This window comes from Meriones unguiculatus, chromosome 3 (genome assembly GCF_030254825.1).
Source record: "Meriones unguiculatus strain TT.TT164.6M chromosome 3, Bangor_MerUng_6.1, whole genome shotgun sequence".
Lineage (NCBI taxonomy): Eukaryota > Metazoa > Chordata > Mammalia > Rodentia > Muridae > Meriones > Meriones unguiculatus.
This window is the reverse complement of record NC_083351.1, coordinates 54,545,356-54,560,299: the sequence shown is the minus strand read 5'-3', so window position 1 is coordinate 54,560,299 and position 14,944 is coordinate 54,545,356. Positions and strand designations below refer to the sequence as shown.

General features: G+C 41.7%; 1 long non-coding RNA gene across 1 annotated transcript in view; it reads left to right on the top strand.

Moving 5' to 3' along the window:
- Window positions 1–14,238, top strand: part of LOC132646051 (uncharacterized) — a 34,882-nt gene extending 20,644 nt beyond the window's left edge. The window contains exons 3-4 of the long non-coding RNA XR_009590719.1: window positions 10,098–10,231; window positions 13,869–14,238. This is a non-coding gene — a long non-coding RNA (uncharacterized LOC132646051). The remainder of the gene's footprint in view (window positions 1–10,097; window positions 10,232–13,868) is intronic.
- The last annotated feature ends 706 nt before the right edge of the window (window positions 14,239–14,944 follow it).

The following is a 14,944-nucleotide window of genomic DNA, read 5'->3' as shown; positions in this document are numbered from 1 at the left end:
GAGTTCTGAAAGTTCAAAAATCTAAACAAATGGTTTCTATTCTCTGGTTCTGTTGTTTTGTTTGTTTTAGTTGTTTTGGGGGAGGGTGATTGAAACAGGTCTCACTCTATAGACCGGGTTGGACTAGAGCACACCATATAATCCAGGCTAACTTGAAACTTAGAGCAATCTTCCTACCTCAGTTTCCTGAATGTTGGAAGTATTGTCATGAACCACCATGTCTGGCTTTGGAACATTGACTTTGGAATCCGTATTTATATTTTAACTTTCCCAATGGCTACACTGTGCAACTTTAGCTGAAATATCTGTCCTTGAAATTAGTCCCTGAGTAGGCACACTTGCCCTCATTTATCTCTATACATTTACTATGAAACTCGCAAACGTGTGGAGGGACCCTTTAATATTCAGTATTCTTTGATTATCTCTCCCCACTCTACACTCTCCAACGTGAAAAGCAAAGAATCCTGACTAATATTAGAATTCTTCCTTTCAGTGTGCTCAGAATCAGACTGAACATAACACACTTGATAAGAGATAGATCATCGGGACATGAGCTGTGTGTCAATCAGAATAAATATCAATTCTCTTATCTATGCCTGCATGCATACACAGACACACTGAAAAATAGAAACCAAAAGGTAGAGAGTCACAAAGGAAGGCCCTGAGGGCAACCTCTGGATTCTATGTGCACAAAGCATGTGCATGTACACGCACACACACACATGGATTCATGCAAACACCTTCACACACATACTGCACACAAAAATTTAATCACCCCTATATCCTCAGAAATGGTCATCTACTACTTTCCATGTGTTGAAAATATACTGCAAGCCATTTATTCAAAAGATGATTCTTGAGTTAAGAATGGTGGCACCTTCCTGTAGTCCCCATGTTTTGGGAAGCTGGGGCAGAATGATTGCTTGTGTCAAAGAATTTGAATCTATCTTAAGTAGCAATGAAAGATTGCATCTTGTAAATAAATACATACACAGACGCTTCCTGAAATAATAGTGAAAATAGAGAGAAAGTAAAAATCTGCATTCATATTTGTTTGTATTTGTGCCAGATAAACTCAGAAAAAGGAAATTAAGAATTAGGTTAAAGCCAGGCGTGGTGGCATACACCTGTGATCCCAACACTTAGGGAGGCAGAGGCAGGGGGATCTCTTTGAGACAGCATGGTCCAGAATAGCAGAGACAGAGTTCTGTCTTGAAAAAACAAAAAACAACAACAACAAAAGAAGATGCCATACATATGGTTAAATCTAGAAGAGAGTGTCCAAAGGTATATAAATGTATTACAGTTATGGAAAACATGCATGTGGGCAAGGCACAGAAGATAATATGCAAATTTGAAGGTAGTTGTTAGCTTGGTGGAATCCGTTCTCAAAACTTATTTTAATAAATTTTTCTAGCCCATGATTTTGTTGTTGTTGTTTGGGGTTTTTGTTTGTTTAGTTTTGAGACAGGGTTTCTCTGTGTAGCCTTGGCTGTCCTAGACTCACTTTGTAGACCAGGCTGGCCTTGAACTCACAGAGACCCACCTGCCTCTGCCTCCTGAGTGCTGGGATTACAGGCATGCTCCACCTCGCCTGCCTCACCTATGAATTATTTTAACCTTTATGGGTCAATATATAGACAGGTCCAGCTGCACAAGATCCAACATACTGACAAATAAGATTACAGTTTATTTCTCTCTGATGTTACAGTCCAGACACAAGCTCCACAGAGGTGTTGTGATGGGGAGCTCTGCTGTGTCCCAAGCTCCTATCTTTTTATCCTGCCTTTCTTCTAGTGTTCTCAAAAGGCTTTCCTACACGTCTGCATTCCAGCCGGCAAGGAGAGAAAGAACAAGAGGCAAGCATATTCCCTTAGAGACTAATTCCTGGCACACAGAGACAGGAAGGAAGGAAAGAGGAAGGAAGGAAGGAAGGAAGGAAAGAAGGAAGGAGAAACATGAAATAACTCTCATTTTGAAAGTACCCACTAGGGACTCCATAGTGAAAGGCACTAGACATCATCCAAGTATAAGCCTATGATGTTTTCTCATTGACCTTATGGATGTCAGGAGGTAGGAGAGAGGTAGAATGCTTTGCAATATATTCAGTTGTTACCTAACACTCAATTTGATGTGATTGTTTCAAAATGTGGGCAGATGCCTCTCACTCAGCTGCATTGCTTTCAATTCCTGACCAACTCAGCTTTCTGTGATCTTTGGAGTTCAAGACCATGGCTAATATCATTAACAGAAATCATCTTAACCGAGACTATAACAATGGCTTTTCAAGAGTTGTAAGGTGAATTACAATAACTATGCCTCCGGCATATGCACTAAACACTGAATTCAGGGAAGTGTCTCAGTGTCAGTAAAGAAAATAAAAGCATTGCCACTCAAAAGGGACATCTTGTTTGAAATTCAATTGTCTCATTTTTCAACCAAATTTAGCATTGGGAGAATATTCTGTAACGACTCTCGATGCATGCCTATTGGTAAGCGAACACATACCCTTTAAATATTTATTGGAGGTCATTTAAGCGGGTGCAAAGATAAATCAATACAAACGTGAAGATCTATTCTTCCTGCTAAATTATTAGTAATCATCACTCTGTATGCTCCAGTGCTGTTAGGGTGTGAAGGGACGCAGAGGGATTGGAGTGGGTGCCCAGCATGCTAATCTGCCTAATGTATCCTTATGCCAAAAGCACACGACATAATTCATTACACAGTATGTGACTTCCTGGCATAGCTCATAGGAAGCCATTTGAAAGTCAAATTACTCATGATGCGACTGACTCAAAATTTTAGCTCTCTTTGAGTCTAATTTATTTTAATAATATTTTCTTGGAAGAAAAATTTTAATAACCTTGAGAACTAAAAAAAAATACCAATTTCAAAAAAAAATCCACAAATCATTATTTTCCTTGTAAATCAGGCCTTCTTGGGTTGTGTATTCTTCAAAGGCAACACAGCCACACCCCCTCTCAAACCTCCCCATCCCTACACAGGCCGTTGGTGGCATTGCATTCCCAGTGTCCAAGGAGCAGCTCACAGGAATCCTGCTCAGTTCCTCACAATCCAGCAACAGTTGGTGAAGACTTCCTAACTCTTCTCTTACCAACAGCGTACAATTTTAATTTCTGTGGCATTTGAGGCATTTTCTACTTTGGGCTCATTCTTCCAACATCATCTCACTAAAACCCCTGAACATACCTAGTTTTAAATAAGTAAAAACATTCATGCCATTTTGCTCTGCATCACTTCAATCTAAATACTGAAAGGCCAGCCCTGTTCTGTTCCAAAATCCAGGTCTAGTGCTCAGCTCAGTTGCTGCTTCCAGAGTTAACCTCGTGCAATCTCATCTAGAGGGGTTCCTCCCACTACCCCTTCTAGGAATAATGCATTTATTAGAATACACTATTTAGCTCCTAAAGCTATGTGTATCCCTGTAATCCTAGCAACCCAGGAGGCTGAGGCAGGAAGAGCTCAAGATTGATTCTACCCTGGGCTACACAGTGAGACACTGTCTCAAAAGAAATGTTTGGCTGAGGAGATGGCTCAGCAGTCAGGAGCTGCTCATGTGGAAGACCCAGGTTCAGTTTCCAGCGCCCAAAGCCATCTGTTCCATCCAGGGTCCAGTGCCCTCTTCTGGCCTCCCCAGGCACTGCATGTACGTGGTGCACTCCCATACATGCAAGCAGCACACTCGTAATATAACAAAAGAAGTGTTTTTTAAAAAATTCAGAAATGAAATGAGAAAAAAAAAGAAAAGAAAAAGTGAGATGAAGGAGAAAAGAGAAAATGAAAGTAAACACCTCCTTCTGTGTTTGAGACACTTTGCTGGGCAAGAATTAATTCAGTTATCATAATCATTTTATTTTAGTATAAAGCCCTCCACAAATTAAGTTAGCAGTTTATAAGCATGCAGCTAAGAAGAGGGCAATCCAGGTTCAGGTCCTCTGGCTGCAGAGATCATACTCTGTGAAAGCGTCCTGCCCCACACCAGTCGTGTCTAGGCCTGCCTCTGTCCAAACCAGTGCTTCTCAACCTTCCTAATGCTGGGACCCTTTAATGCAGTTCCTCAAGTGGTGGTGACCCCCAACCATACAGCTTATTTTTATTACTAATTCATAACTGTTACGAATCATGATGTAAATATGTATGTTTTCTGGTGGTCTTAGACAACCTGTGTGAAGGGTTCAGTCAGCTCCCCCCCCCTCCGAAGAGCTGGGGCCCACAAGTTGAGAACCACTCATCTAAACTATAAGTTCTGAGATGGAGGGGCACAGTTTTTTGTATTGTTTGTTTTCTGAGGCGGGGTTTCTCTGTGTAGACTTGCCTGTATGGAATCACTTTGTAGACCAGGCTGGCCTCAAACTCACAGTGTCCCTACTGCTTCTGCCTTCCCAGGTGCTGGTATTAAGGGCATATGCCACTGTGCCCTGGTGCGGGGTGCAGTTTTTGTTCTGTTTTGAAGGCTGTCACCCACACTCCTTAGTGCTGGGTTTTGTACATGAGAGCTGCTTGCTCAGATTCTCTAGATAGATTCTAATAAACAGAAAAGAGGATGCGGAGGCCTGCTGACCCTAATTGTAGTTTCCTTTCTGAACAGCCACTTTCCCAACTCATCGGTACAGATTACAGCCTACATATAACCCACAAAGAACAAACTGCGTCTGTCACAGAGCTCAGAGGCCCTTGTTAGCTGCTTGGTCCTCAGGAGCGATGCTGTAGAAATACCACATGATGAGCAGGCTTACAAGGCCTTAACACTTGAGACTCCCCTAGAAATATGACAGCACTTTAAGCTCAGCTTCTCAGCTGGTGACAGCTCTGGCTGAACTGAGAGCATCCCAGACCTCCAAGAATTACTACCATAATATTTATTGAGCAATAACAATTGCTAACTGCAATTCAGAGTGTTGAATTGGACATCATCTCTACCCAGGAGACTTGTAATTTAACTTCTACAGGTCTACAAAAATGCAAGGAGAAAAGGCAATGTTCTTACTTTGTCCTTCTCACTCCTCCCCCCACATGTAGTCCATAAACAGTGCAGTATGCCTCCAGTGAATCAAAGCACCCCTTGACACTGAATTGGGCACTCAGCAAAGATGTATTAACTTCATCTCGGGCTGAATGATGGCGTCTAAGACGTGACCTCCCATACGCACTCCAAATGAGTGAGTACAGTTTCTCAGGGCAAATAATACTCAAATGAACGCTGTGGTGTACGATCGGAGATGTAGTCAAGGCTGGCATTCGGGAAAAGCTGCATAAGCATTGTAAATAGGAATTGCAGCTTCCTAAGAGTATCGCCTCCTCCTCTCTTTATTCTGTGGGGCTTCCTCCCACAAGACTGCAGTCAGTCTCCACTAAACAGTCTACTGGCATTGCACTGATTAATGCATGATGCCTTAAAGTGAATTTTTATTTTAACTAAAGTAGTACATGTAAGTAGTCTAAGAATATAATAATATTCTTAATATTATAATATTAATATAATATTCTTAATATGATAAAAAAATCAGCCCCCAAAGCCCACACTTTTCTAACATTTATTCCTGACCCCTTAAAGGTAATCACTTTGGCTTTTTTTTCTTTTAAGTTATTTCTTTTGGTCTTCATAACCATTTTTTAAATAATAAGCATATGCTATTATTTCTTGATTTTTTAACTTGAAGACTCTCCAAATACATATTTCTTCACTTCTTATATCTGTCCAACATAATTATAATATATGTTTGAGCTGAATTCATAAGCAAAGTTACTTAATAAGTCTCTATGTATTATATATATACCATCATGAAGTATATTATAATCATTTTTGTAGAACTGTATTCTTTGTTTAATATTCTATTACAGACATCATCAAGCCATTCTGTTTATTAAAAACTCCATTGAAAGGAAAAAAAACAAAAAACAAACAAACAAAAACCTCATGTGATCCACCAATCTAGCTTTTTCTTGGAGACTCCCTGTCCTGTGACAATGTGAACTGTTGTTTGCCTGGTTCTCTGTCTACCACTGTGGGACTTTCCTCTGTCATTATCCTGGGAGATCCTTGCCTTTCGCACCTAAGGCCCTTTCTTTTTACTACACTATCTGTTATGACTTCCTCTTTCTTATTTTACTTTTTCTATGGTGATGCTGAGATAGAGACCAGGGCTGTACACATTCCAGGAAAGCCTTTTCCTCTGCAGCACACCTCAACCCCTACTTAGGCTTAAAATGTTGTTGCATTTATTATGAGTGCAGTGTGTGTGTGTGTGTGTGTGTGTGTGTGTGTGTGTGTGTGCACATGTGGGGCCCAGGGATTGAACTCAGGTCTTCAAGATGGGTGGAAGGTCCCTTCGCCTGCTAAACCATCTCATCTACCCACGTTTTTGTTTTAGTAGACCATGCCCTCCCACGTGAATGTGGGCGCAGTAACACCCGAAAGCATCTGTACTCAAGATACAGAATTTGGTGTTCTCCCTCTGGATTTTTGTAGCATCTCTCCATCGTTTCATAGCTTTTTGTATTTACCAGACAAGAAAACTGAAGGCCAGTGTAGTCGGTGGCAGGATCAGGCCTTGAGACCAGAATATTATTCTCCTACCATAGCCAGCCTCTATGTAATAAGGTGGAGAAGGCTAAAATGAGACTCGCTCTAGCTGTGTCTGATAAGGGGTGGTTTGTAGCTCTAAAGCTTGGGTTGGCTAACCCTGTTGGAAACCTAATGAAGATACATGACCAAAGCACAGGGTAGGACCTCCCAAGAGAGGGGCATAAGGGCTCTTTTATTTGATACATTATTGATACACTCTGCACTGTATCAAATTAAAAACAAGCCCTAAGGTTTTTGAGATTCTAGAAACTAAGTGTTGGGACACAACTCTCTATGGATCACAATTACTACACATCTTGGTGAGGAGATGCACTGACTGGCTTTGTCCAGACTGTCTTTTGAAGGATATATGTGCCACGAACAACTATGGGAGGTGCAGGGAGCATCTGGCCGCACACCAAAGGGAAGGCTAGCTTTAGCCCATGGCTTCCTGGAGCAGACATGTGCTCTATGCATTTCAAATGATTTGGGCTCTCTAAACTCAGGATTTCACACCTGTAATACTCTGTACTGCAGATGCAAATGTTGCCTGGTGGGTTTATGTCTGGATGTTTAACTCAATTCAGTTGATCAATGTGTCTGCTTTTATGCCAACACCATGTTGTTTTTATTACTATAGCTTTGCAGTACAACTTGAAATAAGGGAATTGTGGCACCTCCTGCAGCTTTTTTTTTTTTTTCGAGGGTGGGGAGGTGGGGATTCTCTGTGTAGCCTCGGCTGTCCTGGATTCAATTTGTAGACCAGGCTGTCCTCGAATGCACAGCGATCCACCTGCCTCGGCCTCCCTGAGTGCTAGGATTGAAGGCTAGTTCTTTTATTATTTAGAGTTATTTTTTGCTATCCTTGGTTTTTGTGTTTCCATATGAAGCTATAAATGGTCCTTTCAAGATCTGTGAGAAATTGCATTGGAATTTTGATGGGGATTGCATTACAAGCACCTTTTAAAACTAACAGAATGGCCTAGCTTTCAAAAAGGATGGGATACTTCTAAGAAGTTTGTATCCAGAATCATCCTGGTATGGCAATCACCTAAGAAAACCACAGAAAGGTCTGGACTGGGCCCAAGCAGGATTATGATGAATGTATAGTAGAGCTATAGTAAAGGTGAAAGAACACAAGCTGTGAATTCAGGGAACTGTTATTCAAATTCTGGCTCCTCTCTGACCAGTCATAAAGCTCAAGGCAGATGTTTTCCAATCTCTTAGCTCAACCTCCCTCTCTGAGAACTGGCTGTGATAATACACAACAATACTGTTTTGAAGATTAACGTTAACATTTTGTACAAAGTTTTGCATAAAGGATTCCTAATGAATAGTTGTTGAATCTAAATTGCAGAGGTCTGGCCCAATATCGGGCTGCTACTGATAACAGTTAATTATCAGTAACAAAACATTCTGACAGAAGCTGCCTACAGACGAAAGGGCTTATTTGTGCTCACAGTTCCAGAGTGCAGCCCACTGTGGGCTGGAAGTCATGGCAGCAGGAGCAAGGGGCAACGGGTCATATCATATCAGCAGTCAAGAGGCAGAGGAGGATGAATGCAGTGGGCTTCCTTTCTCCTTCCCATTCAGTCCTCAGACTATGGGATGGAGCTTATCGCAATGAAGGTGGCTTATCTCCTAGGGGATTCTAGGTCCTGTCAAGTAGATACTAACTCTCCCATAGGCCTTCCACATTAAAATGACACAGACTCTTCCAATGCATTAAAACCGTGGTATCTGCTCTGGAGGTGGCTCATGCCTTTAATCCCAGGACTCAGGGAGCAGAAGCAGACAGATCTCTGTGAGTTCAAAGCCAGACTGATCTATAGTGAATTTCAGGACAGGCAGAGCTACATAATAGAGACAGCCTGTCTCAAAAAACAAACAAACTGATCTTGACATCTGAACTAGAGAGATGATGTAGGCTCAATTTCCAACACCCTTATCATGGCTCACAACCATCCTCAGTTCCAGTTCCAGGGGCTCTGACATCCTCTTCTGGTCTCTGAGGCCTCCAGACATACATGTGCATGCAAACATGCATGCAGGCAAATTACTCATACACATAAAATAGTAAGTTAAAAACCTTGAGACTTTTGTCTACATAAAATGAGAAACTCTTTGTCCTTGTGGCATATAAAACACTCAGTGTCGTCAGTGAAAAGGCTTCAGCTGACTCTAGACAAAGCAAGACTCTGGGAGGGGAGCCAGGGTTGACCTCATGTCTTAGATTATTATGCGAAAATGAAGGTAGAGATTAGATGTGATTCCTACACATAGCCTTGAATCTGCCACTTATTTGGTCGGAAAGAAAATAAATGGTTACTACTTCCGAACTTGGGAGTGAGCATGAAGGAAAGTCAGCTCCATGGTAGTGCCTTAAAAAATCTGGCAGTAGATGAAATAAGAAGGATAATGAGGGAACAATGGACCGTTCTAGACCAGTGGCATCAGATAGTGTCAGGGTGTGTCCTTACACTGTGACCAAATTCACAAAGAATTTACTTCAAGTAGTTCAGTTGTTCTCAGTTTTAAATTTTTTTATATGTAGTTCTTAGCAACACGGGCGTAAGACTATATCTTAATTTAAAACAAAAAGTTGTTTCTCTTGATAAAAACTCTATTGTCTTTAATACGAGATTTAGGAGGACCACTTTTTCTTTAGGAAGTTCCTAATAAAGAAAAATAAAATAAAGTCAACATGTAGGAAAAATTCACACTCAAGGGCATCTAGTTCAGGACAAAAACAAAACTTTTTAAGTAGGATTATTTATTTGAAGAGAACTTCATCAGTTTAAGAGGAGAAACCATCTTGAAGCAGCAAGATATGCGTTTGAGAGTTTGAAGCTTTGGCTTAAGCGTTCGGCTTATAAGTGTATGTTTTTAAATGTGATTAGAACGGGGATGATGATGGTCCTATTCCAGGTCTGTCTGGGTGATGATTTTATTACAGGTCAGGCTACCCATTGCAGAGAGCAGTGGCTAGTATTTCAGTTACGCGGGGCAGAAGAAATCACCTCATTATTTGTATTCCACTTGTGACTGGAAACTCATCAGCTCAATAGCACCGTGGCTTTCAGCAAGCAGGATCATTTAGGATTGCCATCTCAGGGGCTGTTAAGACGTATTAGGTGGACGTTGCTGGGCCCGTGCGGTGGTTTACCTCTTTCATTTTTCTCCTTGCTGACCAAAAGAAATTACAAACCATTATGTGCAACTATGCCATCGTTACAGCTTTATGAGAGAAATAAATGACCCCTTTGATGGATATAAGAACACAGAAGCTATAAGGAGATGATTTCCTTAAAATGTAATTCCGTTTCCCACTCTCCACCTATGCCTCTCTTAAATTCTCTCCTTCTCTAGACCCACTAATCCCAATGTAGAGAATTTTTTTTTTTTTTTTTTTTTTTTTTTTTAGGTTTCGGGTGACTTAGCACTACTGTACTAAAATATTTTCTTAAATATTTTACCTTATTATTTTAATTATGTGTGTTGTGTGTAGGGTGAGTAGCTATGTGCACATGCGTGCAGGCACCCACAGAGACTAAAGGCATCCCTCTGGAGCTGGAGCTGCAGGCCGTTGTGAGCACCCCGATGTGGGTGCTGGGAACTAACGTCGGGTCTTCTGTCAGAACGGTAAGAGCTCTTAGCCACTGAGATATCTCTCTATGTTCATTTACTCTTTTAATTTATAATTATATTAAATGTTTGTCTTAATGGCAGGGTAAGTCTTATGGAAAATGTTAGTGCCCTAATGGAAAGCAAAGGATGTTAAAAAAAAAGTTACTCTCCAAAGGGGTTCTCCCCAGACAAAAACTGACAGTTTCAACTCAGCATGGGATTAGTTGCTAATCATTTTTTAAATACAATTCTCAAACACAAGCTATAAAGAATTAAACTTACCCATTAGATCCAAAGAAAATAAGTTTAATGAAACACTGCATAACTATTGGACCAAATACATAGTATTATTAGTAAATTTTCAAAATCTTGATCGGGGATATAATGAGAAATCCAGCCATAACTGGTAAGGCAACCAATCATATGGCTAATAAAGTCAGTTCCCCTCAGTAGGATGATCAAGATGATAGGATAGATGGAAGTAAGGGGGGAAAGGCTTAGGTTGCAAAGGTGGCCCACAGATTCCTTAAGTACTATGAGCGGCGTGACTTTGTAACGCGTGAATAAACCTGGGCTTGGCTGCAGGTGATGGCAGACACATGGCATTGTTCTGCAGCTGGAAGACACTTGCTGCATGTGTGTGGAGTCGTCCTAGATAATCTTTAATCTAGCTTTAGTCAAACATGGTTCCCCAAAAACCATGAGAATAAATGTTTTCATAATCCACACGGCTGTGGACAGTGTGTTGTTCAGGAAGCGCTCAGGGACACAGAAAGTGTCATCGGGAATGTGTGGTCTGAAAGAGATTAGCTTACAGCAGGCTAAAAAGCTACCTTGTGGGAGCAGGTGCAGTCCCAAGTGAATGTGTATTGTTACAAGGACCCCAGTGCCTTCGGCCTACAGAAATGTCAAAGTCTTCCTTTGGTTAAAGTACCAGCGTTAAAGAATGCAGGGCACACCACTGCCTAGTTACAACAGCTGGGAAGATGACTCAGTGGGTCCCCCAGAACCTACGCCATAAGCTGGGTGCCTGTACTTACACTTCTAGCAACGTGGAAGGCAGAGAAAGGAGGCTCCCTGGGTTTGATAATATGAAGGGCAGAAACAAGAGGATTCTTAAAGCTTTATTGGGTACCACCCTAGTTGGAAAAGGCAAGTTCCAAGTCCAGAGAGACCCTGCCTTGAAGGATAAGGGGAAGAATGATAGAGGGTGAGCCTCAACACTCTCCCCTGGCCTCCAAGGACACCTGTAATGAAGACATAAGCATATACACATTCAAACATTCGTGTACACACACACATTCTTGAGCTACCTACTTACAAAGAAGCTGCATTTTATTGAAAATGGGGTCTATCAGAGGATAGAGGAGAGAGCACAGAGAATCATAAAACGCTTTTCCACTTAGAAGAATTTCAGAGGACAATAAGCTTGCATTAAGTCCTAGGAGAAACTCGGCCTCATTAAGAAACACAGCACACTTGCAGAGTAGAGGAAGATGAGCAGTCTTACTTGACTAAGCCTTGGAATTGGAGGCACCATCAACTGTGATTCATCTCCTGAGCCTCCTTTGAATGACGGAGTCTGTTGCGGTTGGGCCCTTACCGCACTGCATTATGTGGGGCCTGGGATATGAAGGGTAGAAGCTACTCCTTCGCTCACAACTGGCCTAGTTCTGAACAACAGAATCCTGGTTTACTAGCATAAAATGAGGAAAGGTTCTTGATCCTGTTACTCTAGCATAAAATGAGGAAAGGTTCTTGAAAGCAAGGACTTTTGATGCCTTACTCTCACTGTTGTGTCCCAAACACTAAGAACAATATAGACTGATATTCGGCCTTGGATTTCACATTAAATTCTTAGAAAATTGTGTGTGTGTGTTTGAGTTTTAAATACTATCAGACACGTGTGTTGTTGTTGTTGTTATTGTTTTTATGAAAATAAAAAACCAGTGTGATCTAGGCAAGGAGAGGGACTGGAGAAGGACATCTGGGGACACTGAGAGGATGAAACTGAGTCTCCCGAGTGGACTGGCTTGCCCCTGATCACATTAAGGTTCCCTTCTCCCAAGCCATCCACCCTTCCTTCTGCAGCTCCCACCTTGCCACAGCTTCTTTGGGTGAAGAAATGCTCACTGAGCAGTCCTGTCAGACAGAGCAAGAGGCCATGCTGGAGTCAGCATCCTCCTGGAGCTGTTCTCCCTGTTCCCCAGAGGACACCAGGCCTGGGAACAAGCCACTTCATGAGCAGAAAAAGAAAAAGGCCAGGTTTCATGCTGGACCCTGAAGAGCATGTTGTGGTCATGAATGCTGGTTCTCCCTGAGTAGCCAGGGTGGCCTTGAACTGGCAATCTTGCTGCTGCAGCTTCCTGAGGACTGGGATCACACCGTGTCCAGCTAACAGTTCTTCATTTGTGCTCTTGGTCCCAGCCAGCCCGTGAATATTGGGATTGAATGATAGGTAACTGAATGGAGAAACTGATGATTCTGGGAACCCCTTTTCAAAGCGGTCCCAAATAAACCCTGCCCATTAGAAAAAGGAATGACCTAAGGCATTGTCCTGTTCAAAGTAGTCATTAATAGTTTCAGAGAAGTAAATCCTCGAAGCGAATCTTGCTACTCACTCAGAGAAGCATAAGGCAACAAAAGAATTTCTTCACAGCTCCTAGGAGGATGGGCTGTGACCTAAAGCAGGAGCTTCCATCACTACTGTCTTCATACTCATAACTATAGCATTGTGACTGTCATAACATTATGTAGCATTTTCTACTTCGCCCCTTGACCAAGTCTGTACTTTCTCATAGGAAATCCCACTAGTTGGTCAGACATTGGATGGGAACTATTTTCATTATGCTTTTTTCTTTCTCCAAATTTATATCAGCCATTAATTTGCAGAATGAGTGACCCCTGACTTAATAGTTGGAAGACATAAAATTAAGTAAATTGAGCGTGCAATAAGGATGTCATTTTAGCAATTTTATAATGTTCCATTTATCATGTGAATGTGGCTGTGTTAGAATATGAATAGCTAGTTATTTTCCATGCCTATGTTTATATTAACAGGATGATAAAAAAAATTCAGGATAAGAGAGAAAAGGAAGAAAATAAACTAACGAGAGATATAGAAGTTAATGAACTGTGACTGGTTATTAGTCTAGCTTTAAAGGACCTTTAAAGTTGTGATAGTCTAAGATAATAAGAAAAATGAAATTGATTTGATTAGGTTTAAAACTGAAGTTTTCCTGGCCCACGCTAACATTTGGCTACTTCTGTCTTTCAGATTAACAGCAAATGAATGAGGAAGGATTTACTCTAGACAGATTCTTAGTCTTCAGAGTAGGTTGTCTTCAGGGCCATCAACAGAGCATTCTCTCGTGTAATTACTGTGTGGGATTTGTTTGTGTGTGTGTGTTTGTGTGTGTGTGTGTGTGTACCATTTTTCAGCGTGTAGTCCATTTCATTAAAATGTGTAAGATCAGCTAGTATGGGCTGTTTGGTGCCTGCTGAGTGATTAATCAGCTTGGGAGCCTCAGTAGGATTAAGCTTTGGAATAAACAACCTTTATTTATTTATTTATTATTCATTTATTTATTTAGCTTCAGTAATTCAGAAGGTCCTTCCTGACTGCACTAAAACAAGTTTTGTGTATCAACAGAGAACCCTCCATCGACTCCCCACGAATTCTTTCAAACACCAAGACAGAAATGATGGGTCTCTGACACCAGCACCCAAGGAGGGAAGGATCTGCTTTGGCTCTCGGTGGGGATACAGCCCAGGAGCTTCAGGCTGCTGGTCACATTGTATGCATGGTGAAGAAGAAGAGAGTGATGGAGAGATGGCTCAGCGGTTAGGGCTGCTCTTCTAGAAGACCAATTTGATTCCTGCTCACAACTGGCCATAACTCCAGCCCCAGGGCATCCAACACTCTTTGGTGGCCTCTGTGGTCACCTGCACACATGGGGCATACACCCACACAGATACACGCACAAAAATAAAAATAATAAATTTTTAATGCTAATGCTCCACTCACTTTCTCAATTTTTTTTTTTTTTTTTGGTGTTTTGAGACAGGGTTTCTTTATATAATAGCCCTGGCTGTCCTGGATTGGCGTTGTAGACCAGGATGGCCTTGAACTCATAGAGATCTGCCTGCTTCTGCTTTCCAAGTGCTGGGCTTAAAGGTGGGTGCCACCATGACCAGCCACTTTCTCAATTTTTAAAACTTATTTGTGTGCATATATGTGTGTGCATTCCATATATGTGTGTGTATTCTGTGACAGGAAAAAGGTGGAAAGAGGGGAAGAGAGAAGGAGAAGGGAGGAGACAAAGAGAGCTGGTTCTAGCTTCTCTGCTTGTTGAAGTGGTGTCTTTCCTGTTGTTTCTGCTTCTGCATTACCTAGTCCAGCCTAGCTGGCCTTTGAGCTTCCGGGTAATCCTGTTGTCTCTGCCCCTCCTCTTCCGGAGGAGCACAAAGATTACAGATGCCCACCATTGCACCCACATTTATTTTGCTTGTTTGATTGGTTGGTTGGTTTTTGTTTTTTTTCGAGACAGGGTTTCTGTGCATCTTTGGCTGTCCTGGACTCACTTTGTAGACAAAGCTGGCCTCAAAATCACAGAGATTTGTCTGCCTTTGTCTTCCTGAGTGCTAGGACTACAAGTGTGTGTCACCATGACCTGCTCCAGTTTTCACATAAGCTACAAGAACCAAACTCGGGTTGTCAGGTTTGCT